The following is a 16,322-nucleotide window of genomic DNA, read 5'->3' as shown; positions in this document are numbered from 1 at the left end:
TTGGTATAGATAACAACCATGCCAGAATTGGTCCATATCGTTCCATAATTATATATAGCCTCCATATAAACCGATCCCCAGATTTGAACTCCGGAGCCTTTTGGAGGAGCAAAATTCATTCGATCCGATTGAAACTTAGTACGTGGTGTAAGTATATGGTCTCTAACAACCTTGCAAAAATTGGTCCATATCGGTTCATAATTATATATAGCCCCCATATAAACCGATCCCCAGATTTGATCTCCGGATCCTCTTGAAGGAGCTTCCGGAACAATAACTGATTTTGGACGACTTTCACGAAATTCGTCTTGGACTGAACTACGAAGTCGGTTGAATTCACAATGCCATCGAGAAACAGTGGTCCTCGACGGAGCTTTATCGCCAAAAATTGACTAAAGTTCAACGTTGCACTGTTGACGTCGATAGTTCTGAAATATAATCGCACGAAAATGTTAACGATTTAATCCAGTTTTTTTGGGCGAGATGAATCTGTTCAGTTGCTCTAAAAGCGCTTTTGTGTGAAAACGTTCTGAGTACGTATAACCTCAATAGTGTCAAGCTTTAGGAGTTGCCCAGTCCTGCCAAATAAAAGACAACTCTTGTATATGTCAAAATACCAATATATTATTTATTTATTGTTTATTTTAATCATACATTAAAGTTTTTTTCCTTGTCCAAAAAAGTTTTTTTTTCCTTGTCCAAAAGTCGATTAACTTTTCAATGAAGTCGTATTGTCCTTATAATTAAGTGATTTGACTTAAAAATGGGTATCATAATATGGAAGAAAAAATGTCTTGACTAACTTGACTTTAATACTTCAGAAAAATTCTTTAAATTTAATGAAATTGTCTTTAAATTTGTTGTCTTTTTGCATCTTGACTACAAAGCAAAAAATCGTTCAAATATAGGACATGTTTTTCAAAATTTTATTTTAAAGAGGTTTTTTTACTTGAAACATAGCATAATTTCTACTGGAAGTCGAGTCTTAATTTGGAAAATGAAGTTGTTGTTAACACGCTTTTAAAGGACTTTGATAGCATATGAAGAAAAAAGCTGAGAAAGCGAAAAACTAAAATTTGCTTCCTAGAAGCAAGTGCACAAAACCCAAATTTAAAAGATAATTGTGTCTTAAAAGTATCCTTACTTGTATTCTCCGCTTCTTTGGCTCGGAACCAATACCAAAATTTTTAAAGTTAAGACAAAATCTTTGGAAACGAGCATGCTTTTTCTCAGTCTACGGACACTAGCAACTAGAGGCTATCGCCCTAATATTCCTATATGCATAAATATTCAAAGTACACCTAGACCTCGCTTTGCGTCGTTTTGCGTTGTTTTGAAGTTGCGTCGCTGCTGAATTAGTACTAGTTTTCTCTTTGCGTCGTTAGTTTTTCGAAGTTGCGTTCTTATCGTTTTTATCTGTCTCCAATCTTTGCATGGTTTGCCATAGAAACAAATAATTAACATTGCGTCGTGTTTTTTTCTTTTAGGAACGTATCTGCGACGCAAAGCAAGGTCTAGGTGTATTGTTAAAATCTTAGTCATAATTGCCATCAGCATATTCCTAAATAATATTGCAACACTGTATCTTTTAACTGATAAAACCCCTGACTAAGCTTAACTCCAACTAGCTTTTGAATTTAATCATTTTATTTAAATTGATAGCCATCAAAATGTTGTTAATGTCATTTCATGAATATGCTGACATTAGACAACGTTAGATATAGCATGTATCATGCAACTGTATCTTTGCTCTTGTACATCAATATTTTTCTTTGAAACTTTAAATCATTATTCAGATGAAATGGTTAAGAGTACAATTTTGTGTTTTCTCAAAAGTTTAAAGTTTAAATTGCATTTTATGGTCCATAGACATTAACACTCGCCTCACATACCAATACACATGGTAAACACTAATTATGATAATTATAAAGAAATGTGTTTGTTTTAAATTTAATCGGGTGGAAAAAGAAAGTGTTAACAAATATCCAAATTGTTAGCATATATGTAGGTTACTCTATATTGGATTATGGTGGTAATCGTGTTTGGTTAATATATACATTGTTTTTTTTTTTGAAGTTTAACAACAGAATGATTTTGTGTGCTCAAGAACTTTCCACGCACTTAAATCATGTGGGGGACCAGGTCCCCTTTGCATACACTCAAGAAAATGTTTAGTTCGATGCAAAGATTTACAGCTTCCATTAAGGATTTTTGTATCGATTCCGAGCTAAAGATGAGGGTTCTTCAAAATAAAGACATTTTTAATCTCGGATCAATAAATAAAACAAGTAAGGAAAGTCTAAAGTCGGGCGGGGCCGACTATCTTATACCCTTCACCACTTTGTAAATCCACATTTTCGATACCATATCAAATCCGTCCAATGTGTTGGATGCTATACACATATATTCTGTATATCTGACCAGATCTGGACGGAGTTCTACAAAACTTATAGATTTTACATTTAAGTCGGCTAATGTGCTGAGGTGGAACACAATGTTAGTAAAAAACAAGTATATACAGCAGTAAGTTCGGCCGGACCGAATCTTAAACACCCACCACCATGAATCAAATATTAGGGTTTCCTTTGACATTTCAGAGGGTTTGTGGACAGATCAAGCAGAGCAGTTCAACCAGTACACTTCACGAAGGTAAATTTAAAGATTTTACCTATGAAGACTATATTAGATTCTGGATTTATAAGAACCATTTTTGTTTGAGTTTTAGAGGAATCATTAACATCTCTTGTAAGTGTGCAAGAAAACTATAAAATAACGTCTTGATTTGAAATATTAAATCTGTAGATATTCGCCCGAGAAATAAAATCTGGAAATTTTACATTGAGTTTCAAGCAATTTTCGTGATCAGTGCGCCTTCTAAACTCTCAAGAAATGAAATCGGTCTATATTGAGGCATTACCAAATGGACCGATAAAAACTTAATCCGATACACGTTTTTGTGAGCCTTAAATATCAGAATATTTACAATTTCAGGCAAATCGGACAAAAACTACGGTTTCTAGAAACCCAAGGAGTTAAATCGGGAGATCGTTATTATGGGGGCTATACTAAAATATGGACCGATACTCACCGTTTTCGGCACACCTCTTTATGACCCGAAAATACGTCTAGATTTCAAATTTCAGGCAAATTGGATAAAAACTTCGGATTCTAGAAGCCCAAGAAATAAAATGGGGAAATCGGTCTATATGGGGGCTATACCAAAATATGGACGGATACTCACCATTTTCGGCACACCTCTTTATGGTTCAAAAATACCTCTAGATTTCCAATTTCAGACAAATTGGATAAAAACTACGGTTTCTATAAGCCCAAGACGTCGTTTTATATAGGCACCATACCAAAACATGGACCGATACTCACAATTTTTGGCACACGTATTTCTGGTCCTACAATATCTCTAGATTTTCAATTTCAGGTAAATTGAATGAAAAATGCGGTTTCTATAAGCCCAAGAATACCTCTAGATTTCCAATTTTAGGTAAATTGAATAAAAACGGCGGTTTCTATAAGCCCAAGAAGTAAAATCGGGAGATCGGTCTATATGGGGGCTATACCAAAACATGGACCGATACTCACCATTTTTGACACACCTCTTTATGGTCATAAAATACTTCTAGATTTCAAACTTCAAGCAAATTGGATAAAAACTACGATTTCTATAAGCCCAAGACCCCTAATCGGGAGGTCGGTTTATATGGGGACTATATCAAAACCTGGACTGATATAGCCCATCTTCGAAGTTGACCTGCCTGTAGACAAAAGACGAGTTTGTACAAAATTTCAGCACGATTGCTTCATTATTGAAGACTGTAGCGTGATTACAACAGACAGACAGACAGGCAGACAGACGGACGGACATCGTTATAGAATTTGGAAGAATTTCTCCCTGATCAAGAATATATATAGTTTATATAGTCGGAAATCGATATTTCGATGTGTTACAAACGGAATGACAAACTTATTATACACCCGTCAACATTCTATGGTGGTGGGTATAAAAATGTGTGAAGTACCTTTAGTTGGAGAGGAATACGAGTATTTTGAAAAAATCTACCAAATCATCAGAAATTCTACCAATCTACCATACAGTAAAAAATCTACCAGTTTTTAGAACCGTGCCAAACATACGTTTATATTCTTAAATTCTAGTAAATCCGATGAATATGAGGGCTTATGGGGAAACAGGGATTAATATATATATAAAATTTGGCATTACTCTTATGAATCTAAAATATGTTACCTTTAGATTTCCAATTTCAGGGAAATCGGATAAAAATAGTGGTGTCTATATGCTCAAGAAGTCGAATCGTAGGATCGATTTTTACGGGGACTATAACAAAGCATGGAGCGATATAGCCCATTTTTTAGAACGAATTTGTGTCAAACTTCAGCACTATAGTTTCATTACACATGATTGTACGTAATTACTACAGAGATAATGGGATAAGGATGTGATCGAATCCTCTCATAATTCAACCTTGATCAAGAATATATATACTATATAGGGTAGGAAATTTCGATGTGTTACAATGACAAACTTATTATACACCCATCCTATGGTGGTCAGTATAAAAGTGGTGCCTATTTATAGAGGTATAAAAGATGAGAAAATGATAAGAACCCTGCCTTTTAAAATAATTTTGGAAATAAAATTTAATTTTGCCTCGATCCCATCAACTATCCTCACCTTCCTTTATTCATAACTAAATCTTCTATGCAAGAATTATTCCTTGAAATTGTATATGTTATTTTCTACTGACATAAGAATCACAATAAAATTTCCCATTTCTCTTTAGGAAAATAATGGATGTCTGATAGAAAAATTACAGTTTTATATAATACAAGACCCCCTGTGATTCAAATTATACCCCCTGGTCCATGTGTCTAGACGTTAATTTTAGCTCTTTTTATACGCAAATTATTCTTAGATAATCACTTTGAATTGTGAATTCTTTTGTAGGATATCACCCATAAATCAGCATTTCATTGTACCAATTACACCAGCCATGAATATGTAGATTTATTCCATTTTTTGGGTTGTTTTTATACCCTCCACCATAGGATGGGGGTATATTAACTTTGTCATTCCGTTTGTAACACATCGAAATATTGCTCTAAGACCCCATAAAGTATATATATTCTGGGTCGTGGTGAAATTCTGAGTCGATCTAAGCATGTCCGTCCGTCCGTCCGTCTGTCGGTCTGTCCGGCTGTCCGTCCGTCTGTGGAAATCACGCTAACTTCCGAACGAAACTAGCTATCGACTTGAAACTTGGCACAAGTAGTTGTTATTGATGTAGGTCGGATGGTATTGAAAATGGGCCATATCGGCCCACGTTTACGTATAGCCCCCATATAAACCGATCCCCAAATTTGGCTTGCGGAGCCTTCCGGGGCAGCAAAATTCATCCGATCCGGTTGAAATTTGGTACGTGGTCTAAGTATACGGTCTCTAACAACCATGCCAAAATTGGTCCATATCGGTCCATAATTAATATAGCCCCCATATAAACCGATCCCCAGATTTGACCTCCGGAGCCTCTTGGAGGGGCAAAATTCATCCGATCCGGTTGAAATTTGGTACCTGATGTTAGTATACCGTCTCTAACAACCATGCAAAAATTGGTCCATATCGGTCCATAAATATATATAGCTCCCATATAAACCGATCCCCAGATTTGACCTCCGGAGCCTCTTGGAGGAGCAAACTTCATCCTACCCGATTGAAATTTGGTACGTGGTGTTAGTATATGGTCTCTAACAACCATGCAAAAACTGGTCCATATCGGTCCATAATTATATATAGCTCCCATATAAACCGATCCCCAGATTTGACTTCCGGAGCCTCTTGGAGGGGTAAAATTCATCCGACCCGTTTGAAATTGGGTACCTGATGTTAGTATACGGTATCTAACAAGCATGCAAAAATTGGTCCATATCGGTCCATAATTATATATAGCTCCCATATAAACCGATCCCCAGATTTGAACTCTGGAGCCTCTTGGATGAGCAAAATTCATCCGATCCAATTGAAATTTAGTACGTGGTGTTAGAATATGGTCTCTAACAACCATGCAAAAATTGGTCCATATCGGTCCATAATTATATATAGCTCCCATATAAACCGATCCCCAGATTTGACCTCCGGAGCCTCTTGGAGGAGCAAAAGTCATCCGATGCGGTTGAAATTTGGTACATTTCGTTAGTATATGGCCTCTAACAGCCATGTAAAAATTGTCAAATTTTATTACTATAGAAAGTTTTGTCCAAATTTCATTTCTATAGAATGTTTTGTAAAAAGTTTATTTCTATAGCAATGTTTGTCAACATTTTATTTCCATAGAAAATTTTGTCAAAATTTTATTTCTATAGAAAATTTTGTAAAAAATTTATTTCTGTAGAAAATTTTGTCAACATTTTATTTCTATAGACAATTTTGTCAACATTTTATTTCTATAGAAAATTTTGTCAACATTTTATTTCTATAGGAAATTTTGTCAACATTTTATTTTTATAGAAAATTTTGTCAAAATTTTATTGCTATATAAAATTTTGTCAACATTTTACTTCCATAGAAAATTTTGTCAACATTTTATTTCTATAGAAAATTTTGTCAAGTTTTTATTTCTATAGAAAATTTTGTCAAAATTTTATTTCTATAGAAAATTTTGTCAAACTGAATTATATACGTATTTAATCGGCCTTTTTTTTTTGTTTAATATATACCCCTTATGGACTAACTTACAATTTAGAAGACAGTGTTAAAAAGTTTTACGATACCTTGCCATCGTCAAGTGTTATCGCAACCCAAGTAATTCGATTGTGGATGACAGCCTTTAGTAGAAGTTCCTACGCAATCCATGGTGGAGGGTACATAAGATTCGGCCTGGCCGAACTTACGGCCGTATATACTTGTTTTTTATTAAATTGTTCCATGTTTCTTTAAATGACAAACAATTTCTATGAAATATTCAAGCTTTTTTCTTACACATGCACAATCTTTCCTTCACATGTAGAATAAGAAATATTCTTTCCTTTATCATCACGAACAATTTGAGCCCACACGAGAGTTTGTTATGAATTGGCCTAAAGTCACAATGTAATTCAATTTCACAGACAATTCTTATTTATTATTAAACTAATTTCAAGTACATGAATCACATTGTGAATATTTTATTGCAATTGATGTGTCTCAAGAAATTCCAGGATATTGTTTATTTTAAGGAAAATCAAAAGAATGAGAAATCTTTTAGAAATTGTGAAGCATAGAAATTCTATGTGTGAAAATGTGGCCACAATATAGTCATATTTTAAACTTCACAGGAAAAAATCATATACAGTTTTTTTTTGTTTTATTTTTTTACAAAATCAAAGTTTTGTACAAGCGATGCACTAACAAATTTTGACGATTTATAAAGTAGTATTCAACCAGAATTCTTTACACGTAATTTTCACTATATTAAAGACAAATCGATTTAAAATAAACAAAGAAAGATATTTTAATTAAAAGAAAGTTTACGATCTTTACTTTAATTTGTTTTCTTAAATTAAGGACACGAATCCTTGAAATGTTCGTCCCTATGTGTCCTATGTCTTTGAAGTAAGGAAAGTTTTCTTAAAGGTGAAGAATAAATAACACTTTTACAGAACTAATCTTTAAATTAACAGAGATATCGATTCGTTGGAATAATAATAAAAGAGCTTTGATTGTGACATAATACTTAGTTTAGGGATTTTGCATCTTTAATTGAAGAAAATGTTTTTTTGTGTTTGTGTTTTTTATGCCCTCGACCACAGAATATGAGGTGATATAACATTGTCATTCTGGCCCCCAGCGACTTTTTCTTGTTGTCAGACTTCAAAAGGATGCTCGCAGGGAAAAAATTTGGCTGCAATGAAGAGGTGATCGCCGAAACTGAGGCCTACTTTGAGGCAAAACCGAAGGAGTACTACCAAAATGGTATCAAAAAATTGGAAGGTCGTTATAATCGTTGTATCGCTCTTGAAGGGAACTATGTTGAATAATAAAAACGAATTTTGACAAAAAAAATGTGTTTTTATTTGTTAGACCGGGGACTTATCAGCCAACCTGTTAAATGTTAAAAAAAAAATTCTCGTACACTGAAAAAAAAGCATACTCGGTTCCAAAGATTTTGTTTTTACTTTAAAAAATTTGGTATTCATTCCGAGCCAAAGAAGCGGAGAATACAAGTAAGGATACTTTTAAGACACAATTCTCTTTTAAATTTAGGTTTTGGGTACTTGCTTCTAGGAAGCAAACTTTAATTTTTCGCTTTCTCAGCTTTTTTTCTTCATATGCTATCAAAGTCCTTTAAAAACGAGTTAACGGCAAACTTTATTTTCCAAATTAGGACTCGACTTCCAGTAGAAATTTTGTTATGTTTCAATTAAAAAACTTCTTTAAAATAAAGTTTTGAAAAACGTGTCCTATATTTGAACGATTTTTTGCTTTGTAGTCAAGATGCAAAAAGACAACAAATTTAAAGACAATTTCATTAAATTTAAAGAATTTTTCTGAATTATTAAAGTCAAGTTGACCTTAGCATATAATTTTTTTCTTTCGTGTTAAGATACCAATTTTTAAGTCAAGTCACTTAATTATAAGGACAAAACGACTTCATTGAAAAGTTTATCGACTTTTGGACAAGGAAAATAACTTTATTTTAGAGAAATGCGTCTTCTATGCTAAGCAAAATTTGTATTCGTGTTTAAAAGACATGAAATTTTTGACCTCACGACAATATTTTTTTCAGTGTACCATCGCTCATTACGCGGTTGGAAGTATTATATCGCGTCGAAAACATGGACGCAACAATCGGTAGCAACACCAGAACTTATCCGAAAAGTGAAAGACAGATTTGATCTAAGTTCATGCTGCAGAGGTAGAAAACTTACTCATGAGCCGAACATATCACGAGTACAGATCCATCTTTTATTGACAGCACTCAGTGATAAACAAGTTCTGAATGGGCTGAATAGTGTAAGTGAGTCTGAAATAACGGGCTGCCATTAACCTAAAGCCATTGAAGTTTCAAAAAGTGCAAGAGCTCGTTTGCACCGATGGTAATGGTGTGGGTCGCCGTAATGGCCGATGTTCGCACCTTTTTCATATTCATCGGACGTGCACCTACGAAAAAGACAGTTTTTCATATGTTTGGGTGTAAAAATTATATGTTTGGAACTCAAATTTTTTAACACAAAATTTTTAAGTGCATGTTAGAACATCTTATGTTTGGGACATAAAATTTTTGTAAATGTAATATGCTTAGATACAAACATATATTATTTCGGAAATATCCTATAAATATATATGGTTAGGTTGCAGCCCGATGTATCAGGCTCACTTAGACTATTCAGTCCATTGTGATACCACATTGGTGAACTTCTCTCTTATCACTGAGTGCTGCCCGATTCCATGTTAAGCTCAATGACAAGGGACCTCCTTTTTATAGCCGAGTCCGAACGGTGTTCCACATTGCAGTGAAACCACTTAGAGAAGCTTTGAAACACTCAGAAATGTCACCAGCATTACTGAGGTGGGATAATCCACTGCTGAAAAACTTTTTGGTGTTCGGTCGAAGCAGGAATCGAACCCACGACCTTGTGTATGCAAGGCGGGCATGCTAACCATTGCACCACGGTGGCTCCCTATAAACATATATGGGTTTAGAATCATATATGTGTTTAGAAAGAGAGACCTAGAGAGTATGGTACAAGTAAAATAATGGAAATAACCAATTGGCGCCTTGAAAATGTATTCATTAAAATTTTTTTATTATCAATATTGAACAATACAAACAATATTTTTTTTGGACCAATCCTGAAAATATATATGCTTGCAACAAAATGTGTTTGGGGTATATGTTAAAGAAGCAATTTTTTTAGGGTGTGGGATCAAAATAAATGCCGAATATTATCGGAAAAAAGTCCAAAAGACAGTATTGAAGCCCTGGACAGATAAACATTTTGGCAGAAGATCATGGACATTCCATTAGGATTGAGCTCCCATCAACCAAGAATGGCTTAAAAAGGACGTTACTCACTTCATTTCTACCGCATTAAGTCCACCAAAATCTCTGAATCTCAATTGACACACAACAAAATGCTAAAGTGTCGATCTGAGGACGGAGATTCGTCGGGAATAGGCAATTTCAGTGCAGTGATGGGTTTCTCGGCCGTTTGAAGGCTATAATTGGGGCAAATGCGAAAATATCTTAAAAAATTCCTAAATTCGATAATATTTGCGAATTTGTTTGCTTTTGAAAAATAAACATGAATATACGGCCGTAAGTTCGACCAGGCCGAATCTTATGTACCCTCCATAATGGATTGTGTAGAATTTTCTACTAGACTGTCATCCACAATCGAATTACTTGGGTTGTGGTAATATTTACCGATGACAAGGTATCTTAAAACTTATTAACATCATCTTCTAAATTATAAGTTATTATATACGTGGTATATATTAGACTAAAAAGTAGATTACATACGTATATAATTCAGTTCTTGACAGGTATATATAGGGAATTCTACAAATAATTACGATCCGATATGAACTTTTGCGCGGTAATTAGAGATCCAGAATTGAAATATGGGGTTCGCTTTATATGGGGGCTATATACAATTATGAACCGATATGGACAAATTTTTGTGTGATTGGGGATCGGTTTAGACACCGATTTGGACCAAGTTTTGATTAAGTATTATCGAACATATACTAGCACAATGTACCAAATTTCAACCGGATCGGATAAAATTTTCTCCTCCAAGAGGCTTCGGATTTCAAATTTGGGGATCGGTTTATATGGGACCGATATGAATAAATTTTTGCATGGTTGTTAGAGACCAAATACTAACAACACGTACCAAATTTCAATCGGATCGAATGAATTTTGCTCCTCCAAGAAGCTCCGCAAGCCAAATCGGGGGTCGGTTTATATGGGGGGCTATACGTAAAAATGGTCCGATATGTCCCATTTGCAATACAATCAGACCTACAACAATAACAACTACTTGTGCCAAGTTTCATGTCGATAGCTTATTTCGTTCGGAAGTTAGCGTGATTTCAACAGACGGACGTAGCTAGATCGACTCAGAATATCACCACGACCAGAATATATATACTACGATGTTATACTACGTTATAAACGGATTGACATAGTTAATATACCCCCCCCCATTATAAGTTGGAGGGTATAAAAAATATATAACTTTTCTATGTTTCCAACCTATTAATTATTGGTCGTGGTGAATTTCTGAGTCGATATAGCTCAATGATAAGCGACCTCTTTTTGATAGCCAAGTCCAAATGGCATTTCACTTTACGATGAAAGCATGATAGTGGGGATATACCACTTTGTCTTGCACGACTGGCATGCTAACCATGGCAGCACTGTAGCTTGATCTATAGACTTTCGATCTAGCGATGTCCGTCCGTCTGTTGAAATTACGCTAAATTCCGAACGACAAGATATCAGGTTGTATTGCAAATAAACCCTATGGGACCACTTTTATAAAAGAGGTCCAATACACCTATAGGTGTAGCCATCACATAAACAAATACGCATATTTGATTTCTGTTGCAAATTTTGTTTGTGATGTTAGTATAGACCCTCTAAGTATAGGCGCTCCGGAGTCTCTTGGACGAGAAAATTTCATACGATCCAGTTGAAATTCGGTTCGTGATCTCAATACGTCTCTCTATTAATGTCATATAGTAAGCTGCTCCCGATTGTTGTCTTTACTCTCTGGTATGTAGCAAATAAATCTTTAATAGCAAATTTATTCTCCACCTTAAATTTAGCATTTTTACTCTTTTGTTCATATCTCAGAACTTAGGTAACATTTTCATTTAATTTCTTCTATTGTATGGATTAGATAAGTTTTTCTCTGAAATTTTCTTAGGCACGTATCACATTAGAGTGAACTTCAAATATTTGTTATACAAATGCACGTCAGATGACAGTCTAAGACCTCAGATTCATTAAGGAAATCATACAGTCTTCGTCCTATAAAATGCTTGAATATGGTAGTATAGGATTGAGTAAAAAATTTTAGTTCATATAAAAATGTCGAAAAAAACGCTAGGTCTACAATTCGACTTTTCCAAAAATTTTAAAAGTTTTTCAAATTGGAAGTCGACTTGGAAGCACTCAATAATTGCAAAATAAAAAAAAAAAACAAGTAAGTAAAGAGAAAGTCGGGCGGGCTGACTATATCGTACCCTAAACCACCCTTACTGAATTAGTAATCATAAGCATTTGTGGGGTAACATTGATATAGGTCTGGGGACCGCAGCTACATATTTAATAAAATTAAGGGGTACATGTTTATGGGTGCTTTGTCTCAATCTGTCATAGTCAGTGCCTCATAGTCAGTGCTGCCAGGAAAAATGTTCGGTTTACCCTACAAGGACAAAAAAGTTCCCCACTTTCCCATACATTCCCAAACAATTTTCCCTACAATATTTTCGTTAAATTTAAACAAATTTTACAAAACAAAAATGGTTCTAAGTACTTTATTATCTTAAAACATGAAAATGCAACGTATATAACCTAGAAAATAAATTTGTATTACCACCACAGTTGGTAGAATTCTACCAAAAAAAAATTTTTTTTTGTTAAATCTCTATATAAATAAAATTTTGGAAAAAGTTTCTATAAACAAATTTTTTTTAAGAAATTTTTCTATAGAAATAAAATTTTGATAATAAATTCTATAGAAATAAAATTTTGAGAAAAAATTCCATAGAAATAAAATGTTGAGAAAAATTTTTATAGAAATAATATTTTGAAAACAATTTCTATAGAAATACAATTTTGACAAAATTTTCTATAGAAATAAAATGTTGACAAAATTTTCTACAGGAATAAAGTTTTGACAAAAATTTCTATAGAAATATTTGTTTGGTAGATTTGTGGTAATTTGTGGTAATCTTTAAATTTTTTTAATTTTTTTTGGCACGAGTGGTAAATGTTGTTAAAGACCAAGCCTTGCCGGCTTCTAATTTCCTCCTCTAGAGCCAGCAAAATGTAAAAATTATTACAAATTGTATTGAGTGAAAATGCCCCTACATTGTGGCCCTATGACCCTACAAGGCGCTACATATTAGAAAAACCCTACATATAGGGAATTTCCCCTACTTCTAGCAACACTGGCTGTAGTTGGTATTGCACCTACGGAGTTAGTATGCCACTAATATTGAATATTAAAAAAAAGAGAAAATCGTTCAATTAGTGTTGGTAATAAATCCAAATTTGTAAAAATCGAGCAATATTCTTATGTAAGAGCTACGATCGGCCAGTACATCAAAATACGATCGGCCAGTACATCAAAATTTGAATTTTGAGTAACATTGGTTAATAAATTTGGGAAAATCGAGCGATGCATATATATGGAAGCTATATCTAAATCTGAACCAATCTGCATAATATTTTGCGGGTTTGATTAATACCACAAAAGGTTACCTTGAGCACAATTTGATCAGTTAAGAAATTAGTTAATTATGGTCAAACATAAGGTTATTAGGGGCAAATTTTTCAAAATAGGGCGATACATATATGGAAGCTATATCTACATCTTAACCGATTTCGGTGAAATTTTGCACATACCGTTAGTACTATAGAGGGCTGGATCTAGCCAACTTTGTGTAAGATCGGTTAATAAATAAGGGTTCTATGGCCAAATTTGGGAAAATCGGGCTATACATATATATGGAAGCTATAGCTAAATCTGAACCGATTTCGTAGAAATTTTTCACATACAGTTTGTGCTATAGATGATTATATTTGGCAAACTTTGAATTCTATCGGTTGACAAATAAGGGTTTTTAAGCCAAATCTAGAAAAATCGGGCGGTACATATAACATATATGGGAGCTATAACTAAATCTGAACCGATTTCGATGATTTTTTGCACATCTAGTTAGTGCTTTAAAAGATTTCATTTAGCCAACTTTGAGTAAGATGGGTTGATAAATAAGGGTTTTGTGGCCAAATTTGGGAAAATGGGGCGATACATATATATGGGAACTATATCGAAATTCAATAGCTTTCGTCCTTGTGCCCAAAAAACACTCTGTAGCAAATTTCATCAAAATCGGTTAATAATTATGACCGGAATCCTGCGAACAACAAATATATGGACAGACGGACGGACGGACACCAAGCGCTAAATGGACTCAGGAGGTGATTCTGAGTCGATCGGTATATATTTTATGGGGTCTAAAATCAATATTTCTGGTAGGCACATTTTTTGGCAGATCAAACTTATTATAAATCAAAATTTGTGAAACTTGGGAAATATATTTATGTAAGAGCTACCCAGCAAAAACTCTCATTACCCGATAATCTTGTAGGTAAGCCTATTTAAAAATTAATAACCACTTATTAATTGACATCGCTTCGGATTACATTTACATACGCATGTCCTAGAAGGAAAGTACTTCTCCCCAGGCATACTTTCGGCCATAAAATAAGTAGTGCATTTAAAGCATATAATCACCTAATATGTAATGACTTATTCGTAGATACGCCAAAGCTTGCAAAATAGCCACTTATTGTCTCAGGCAACCAAATCTCGAAAATATTGATTTCTATCGCCGATTACAATGGATCAAAATATGGCGAGTGATGCTGTAATAGGAGAACTACTTGAATAGAAACGAATATTGTAATAAACAAAAAATCTAATAAATAATCTAAATAAGATAAAAATTATTTCACACTTAAAATAGAAATAAATGTAGGCTGTTTAAGGGAGTTAGATTCGTGAATTACGTTAAAATATATGCAATAGCCAATTCACATAAGGTTCAAAATCTACTAAAAGTGGATTTTAAGTCTCTTTTTTATAAGGCAAATGGCATTTGAAATTTAGTTTAAGCGCATTTTGGAAGTGTAATAGAAAGCATTTATTTAAAACATAATATGATAATGTCATTAAACACAATTATTATGAAATATTTGTGATAAAAATTTCTTAACGGAAAAATTTTCATAATTACCGTTACATTACATATTCTTTTTGATTTTTTATGTAAGTGCTCGATTATGTGAATAATTATACCTAATGGTACCATCATTTATTCTATTTTATTAATTCGTTAACTAGAACTGCCTAAAAATTTGAGAATAACAATTCGAAAATTACCGAGAAGTATTTATTTTTGTCATTACAAGTTAGTCATTATAACTCGCCGCAATGTAATGCAACGTGTAATGACAGCTTTACTCCTGGTAATGTCAATTGTAATGAGATGTGGTTACCTAGTTTTTGCTGGGTACATGTAAGTCTACCTATGATCGGCTAATACTTCAATATTAGAAATTTGAGTAGCATTAGTTAATAAATATGTGTCATAGGCCAAAATTTGGGAAAATCGAGCGATGTACATATATGGCAGCTAAATCTACATCTGAACCTATTTGGATGAAATTTTCCAGGTTTGGTTAATACCGCAGAAGGTTACCTTGTGCTAAATTTGAGAATGATCGGATAATAAATGAAGCCGAAAATGATGATCAAAATAGGTTATTAGAGGCAATTTTTACATAATACATAATACGCGAAGTACATCTAAATCTGAACCGATTCGGATGATATTTTGCAGTTTTGGTTGGTACCTTAGAAATTACTTTGTGCTTAATTTCAGTATGATCGGTTAATAAATATGACTATTATGACCACATTTTAGAAAATCAGGCGATGCATATATATGGGAGCTACATCTAAATCTGAACCGATTTCCATGATTTTTGACACATATAATTAGTACTAAAGAATATTAGAGTGGGCCAACTTTGAGTAAGATCGGTTTATAAATAAGGGATTTATGGTCAAATTTGGGAATATCGGTCGATGGATATATATGGGAGCTATATCTAAATCTGAACCGATTTCGATGATTTTTTTCCCATATAGCAAGTACCATAGAAGATTAGGTTTGGCCAACTTTGAGTAAGATCGGTTTATAAATTAGGGATTTATGGCCAAATTTGGCAAAATCGGTTAATACTATATCTAAATCGAAACCGATTTCAATGATTTTTTTTTTTGCACATATAGTATGTGCTATAAAAAAAATTTGATTTGGCCAACTTTGAGTCAGATCGGTTGATAGATAAGGGACTTGTGGCCAAATTTGGAAAAATCGGGCGATACATATATATGTGAGCTATATCTAAATCTGAACCGATTTCGATGAAATTTGGCACAAATAAAGGGTAGTCAATTGGATTACTTTGTGACCAATTTGACGCCGTTCGGTTTGTAAGTTAGCG

Source organism: Haematobia irritans, chromosome 1 (assembly GCF_050003625.1).
Source record: "Haematobia irritans isolate KBUSLIRL chromosome 1, ASM5000362v1, whole genome shotgun sequence".
Taxonomy (NCBI): domain Eukaryota; kingdom Metazoa; phylum Arthropoda; class Insecta; order Diptera; family Muscidae; genus Haematobia; species Haematobia irritans.
Note: the sequence above shows the minus strand (reverse complement) of the source record.